Below are 6,000 nucleotides of genomic sequence, written 5' to 3' on the forward strand. Positions count from 1 at the left end.
AATAGTTCCTTTCAGAGTTCAGCAAGAAAATTTTCTTGACATCTTATCTTTCTTGAGGTGGAGTGATGGCTAGTTCCTTTTGACTTACCTAAGGCTAACTTTTTTTTATGAAAAACTCAAGAAATACTACGAAGATGGGTTATGTATCAAGATAAAAAGGAGGGTAGGTTCATAGAAATTTATTTTTTCTTCTTTGTAGGTAAATTTTGTTTGATAAAACATATCATTTATCAATTTCTAGAGTGTTAGATAATGGTGTTGAAACTACCTATGCCAACCTTTAATGAGATAGAAAATCTGTGAAGTGATTTCCTATGGAGGCAAACTGATAACTCTCATAAGATGCATCCTATCAAATGGTCTACCGTTTGATATCCAGTAGTTGAGGAAGGCATTGAGTGAAGTTAGAAGTCTTTAACAAAATTAATACGATTTTTCTTGTACTTAAGGTGAGCGTTTCTTATTCTCATTAGACAACTTTTTGTGAATAGAAATATTTGGTTAGTAGCAGTCCAGTTAGCCACCTCATTCTGGGAGGTAAGCGATGGTGAAGAAAAGTTAAAATATGAATTGAAAACTACAGTGGAGACCTTTATTATTTGGTCAAGCTTGTTGATATAACAAATTTCAGGTGGAAACAAAATCTGGGCATTAATGAAGCTCTTACTAGTGATACTAACTCAGTTTTGAAATTCATGTCAGCCCTTAAATAAGTTCAATAACATACTTTACTTGTCCAGAAAGAACAATTGAAGTTAATGAGAAGATACATTTTGACAATTAAAAAAAATGCAAATATGAACTATGCATCCAGTGGTTGACGAAAGCAAACAAGTTTGGACAAATGATTCCAGCTATAGTCAAGTGAAGCATTTACATGGTTCTAGAAGGCAGACTTGTGATTATGCACATGATGAAAGAATTAGGTACCACCTTGCTAACAAATGTTTTTTATGTAGGATGAGAAAGAAAAGTATTTCTCATGTCTTCCTAAAATGCATGGAAGCACTTTGAGTTTAGAGACTTGTTGAAGAGAGGTTGGACCTTAAATTTAACCCTCTCCCTTCGTCAACCATGTTGGAAATTCTTAAAGGATGATGCAAAAAAAAGTTCATAATCAAGTGAACGTAGCATAGTTGACATGTTTGCTTGCTTATGGTCTTTTGGACACTATGGATGCCCCATAATGCCATTTCTCTTAGCCACCCACATCACAACTTACCCAACCTTTGTTGTTTCTTGTCGAATGACTTGAGACATAATTTTCTACCTGCTAAATGGAGTGCAAAGTTTCAAAATTAAGGTCAGCCTTTGGCTCAGGATTAAACCCATTCTTTGGCTGTTGTTAAGATAAATGCAAACAATTATCCAACCTATGTTTAGATGGCACAAGGAAAGACATATGATCGCCTACCTGGTTAAGCAGTTTGAGCTGGGTATTTGTTACATTAGTTGAGATATTTCTTGAGCATTGGTAGAAGGAGTGCCTTTGATATTCTCTCAAATTTATTGGAACACCTCAATGCATCTAACGTTTCTATTGTAATCATTGTTGCCTCTTTTGGATGAAGACAACAATGGGCTTGTGCTATTGCCAGGCTCACAGTGCCATATTTCATTTGATCATCTTTTTCTTCTTGATTCTAGCTCGACTCTAGGTTTTGTTACTCTGCTTAAGTGATAGGATTCTCTAGACTCGTCCATAGAAAGGAGCTTTGCTAGCTGATTTGTTGAGTTAGCTAATTTGTATTTTGCCCTTTTATTTCATTTAGTCTTTCATTCTTTCAATAATAAAGGTAGGAGGTATCACTTATAGTAGATTTGCATTGGAAAGCTAGCTTTTCCTGTTATAAGTTCTTTCTTCAAATTTTCTTTTCTTTAGTTCTTGTCAGGGCAGCCAATGATGATTAGACTTATAATAATATCAACAAAATTATGCAGCAATATAGTAACATTTATCTAGCTATTTTTGTGTAGGTGTTGGTTAACCTATAATTGAAGATTGCCACCATTAAATTGAATGATTTTTGCTACATCTTCCTATTGTAAAATTTATTTTTTTGACCTTGAGTCTTGCAAAAGTTGTCTATATATATATATATATATATATATATATATATATGAAAAATTTCTATACTTTTATTGAGCATGGAATTTTATATTGACTCTGTATTCTCGCGCACTGGGACATAATGTGATGGTTGAAGCGAACCACAAACACATAGTTGAAATGAGCTTGTGTAAGCTTGAATTTACTAACATGTCATATTGGTTTTGGGTGGATGTCTTTTGAATAATGATTTTGATCATAAATAGACTATCTAGAAAGTATGAGAACCAAAAGTCATCAAATACAATTACATTTAATCTATGGCCAGATTCACCTTGCTTCAAAATTTTTGGATCAGTTTGTTATTTGACGTTGATAGACTACCACAATCGTAAGCGCCAATACTAAGACATGTATTTTGATCGGATATGGTATCAAGCATTAAAAGTATTTTGTAAATTTAATGAAAGCAACATTAGAGTTTAGGTGCAGTAAGAAGGGATCCAAATGCGAATGTCCACAAGTAAATGGAGGCTTTAATGGGTAAGCTTTCATGACCATCAAACTAGTGTCTAATATCCAAGTTTACCTTATGCAAACTCAATTGGTGAAGACCCAATAAAAAATGTCCCAATCTTGACTAGTCCACAACCTTCACACACAAACCTTTATAAACAATTCACCATCACCAGTAGAAATCTCTTGGACTGAACCCTCCCAGCAAATCAATCTTACAACCCTCTTACCACTCAATAACAATCTTCCACAACCAATCAAACTAAAACGAAATACAGAAATCTCATTACTTAGCAACCCATCATGACCTAACTCACCACCTTCTATCCAAAGACACCACATGAACACAAGATTGATGACCAAAATCCTTTCTTCCCGTCAAATCCAAATCCAAAGAAGAGATTCATGAACCTAGTAGATATTAAAAAGCATCTCAAATTTCAGAATTGTGAGGAGCTATGGCAAAGAATATCACACACTCCAACAAAACAAAACTTGGGTTCTTTTGCCAGGACAAAACCACATCAATCGTATCATATCTAAATGTGTTTGCAATGTCAAATATAACCCAGTTGGGCCAACAACCAGACAAAAAATTTGATTGGTAGCAAAAGGAAATTTTCAAGAAGCAAGAATTGATTTTACAAAGACATTCACTCCTATAATCAAACCAACCTTTGTACGCATGCTATTATCTCTAGTCGCTTAGTTCAAATGAGATACTTATCAACTTGACTTTGATAATGCCTTTTTGAACGAATGTCTTACAGAAGAAGTTTATATACTAGCCTTAAGAAAATGAAGATCAAATGCATCCAAATGATGTATGTCTTGTAATAAGACTAAACTAGGCTCTATGAGCCTAGTATATGTGTCTTAGTATCAAACGCGTCCAAATGGACTAAATTAGGCTCCAAGAGCCTGGTATATATGTCTTTTAGTTAATTTATTCAAGGACGAGGTCCATCATTATTCATATCTACAAAGAGTCAAACTTTCATTTTATTCCATGTGGATGACATTCTTGTAACAAAATCATCCAGAAAAGCATTAGACAGTGAGATTTATGAGACGAAACAAAATTTCTCCATCAAAGATATGGGCATACTATCATATTTTCTAGATATCAAAGTCATTCATGAGAATGGTTCCATTTATCTCAGTCAAATAGATTGTTTACTATATCTCTTGAAATTGACTCACATAGACAATGCAAAGACATCCCCTACTCCATGAGCATCTTTGCTAAGCTTCAAAGGGAAGGAATTCCTTATGACAATGAGATGTTTTATCGAAATGTTGTTGGCACACTTCAATATGCATGTTTTACAAAACTTGATCTCTCATTTTCTCTGAATAAAGTGTGTTACATGCATCAACCCACCATTGACCAGAAGACTGTGAAACAAATTTTAGGGAATGTTCGAAGAACCTTAAATTATGGTTTGTGCCTTAAGCATGGATCCCTTAGTTCTTCAAGCCTATACTGATGATGCTGACTAACCAGACTATTTAGATGACCAAAAAACAATCAATGGATGCATAACACTTCTTGGTGGCATCACAATATTGTCGTAGAAAACAAAGAACCATTGCATTATCTAGTATAGAGGGAATCCTTTGTCGGTAGGGAAACCGAGGTACTTTGAACCATATTGCTATTGAAGGGATTTGGTTTCTAGTCAAAGAAAGGACTTATACTTCGATTTGACAATATTGGTGGATTATTTTTGTCAACGAACCCAATCTTTCATGTTTGGACTAAACATGTGGGAGTTGATTTCCACTTTGTTAGAGATCACGTGAGCAAAGGACACATTTCAGTTCAATTTGTTTGAACAAATGAGCAACTCACTGATGCATTAACAAAGACTTTAAATGTTAGACTACATGAACATTTCAGAAGCAATTTGAGTGTTATAGATTACATACTCAAATTGAAGGGGGATGTTAAGGTTGACAGTGATAATCCATCTGCCAACTATTTCAATCCACCTATCAAAGATATCAAAGCACAAGCTAAAGATAAGCTTGTTGTTGATAACAGGCACAATCTTAGGAGTGCGATCAGCTCAGTTACTTGAAGATAAAACTTTTTCAAATCCAAATTGTTGCACAAATGTGCAAAGTGTATCATTATTGTGTATTTCAAGAACCAAGTTTATGTTGAGCAAGGTTCTTAGGATCACTCCGCTGAACTCTTCAAGGAAAATATCCCCAAAATATTGTCTTAATCACATAATAAGGTTTAAACAATAGATATAATTTTATGTTGAGCAAGTTTCTTAGGACACTCAGTTAAACTCTTGAAGACAAATATCCTCAAAAATATTGTCTTAATCACTCAATACAAGGTCTAAGTAGTTGAAATAAGTTTATGTTGAGCAAGGTTCTTATGATCACTCAATTAAACTTTTCAAGACAAGTATCCCCAAAATATTGTCTTAATCACTTAATGCAAGGTCCATGCAGTATAAATAATGCAATGTTGAGCAAGGTCCTTAGGATCACCTGGTGTAACTCTTGTTTGCAGGTGTCTGGTATAATATTTGGTGCTGATGAGTGCGGCTACAACTCCATATCAGGAACTTTTATTTTCCATGTCTTTAGTTTCTCGTCCCACACGTACAAAAAAGTTCCTTTTTTTATATAACTTCTCGTAGCAAAAGTGCCGCTAGAACAAAGTTTCTGCCATTCATTTATTACTTTCAGATGTGCCAATACATATATGAATTAAATGTTGTCCTTAAAGAGAAAGAGAGAGAGAGAGAGAGAGACTAGCTTATAATTTGGGATGGTAAGAACTGTTCCTACTTTATGGTGAATGGTCTTTAATGGTTGTTTTTTACAGCAGAAGGTCTGCGCTAGAACATTTGGTAAGAGGGCACGTCAGCCGGGTGTACCATCCGGGTGAAACTTAAAACCAAGTGAAAAATTTTCAAGGTCTTGCAACGACAAGAAAGTAAAAACTTTCAAGTTCTTCCAACAGCATGGCCATAAAACAAGTTGAAAAAAGTAGGAATCCACCAGGCCGTTAATGTAAAATCATTCTCAATCAAATTCACCAGCCAGCAAACTTTAGTGTACCATTTGTCTTTGGGCAAAACAATACATAATTATTTGAAGCATCGGTTGGATATCATCCATGCATACATGCATTTAGGAAGTTGCAGTACTCTAGTTTCCATGTTTCATGATCATCACCATTTTCATCATCATAACATCATTACATGGCCGCATATGACATATAGAACAGTGGAACTTGCATGTACACACTTAACTCATGGCTAGTTATTGGGCAGTACCGGTCCATGTGAAGGGGACATACTGACCAGAGGGGTGTGCCCCCTACAGCAGATGATAGCACATGTCTTTGTAGTACGTACGCCATGACAAGTAATGAAAGGGCCATCTTAACCATGTTTTATGTGTGG

The sequence above is a fragment of the Nymphaea colorata genome, chromosome 4 (assembly GCF_008831285.2).
Source record: "Nymphaea colorata isolate Beijing-Zhang1983 chromosome 4, ASM883128v2, whole genome shotgun sequence".
Lineage (NCBI taxonomy): Eukaryota > Viridiplantae > Streptophyta > Magnoliopsida > Nymphaeales > Nymphaeaceae > Nymphaea > Nymphaea colorata.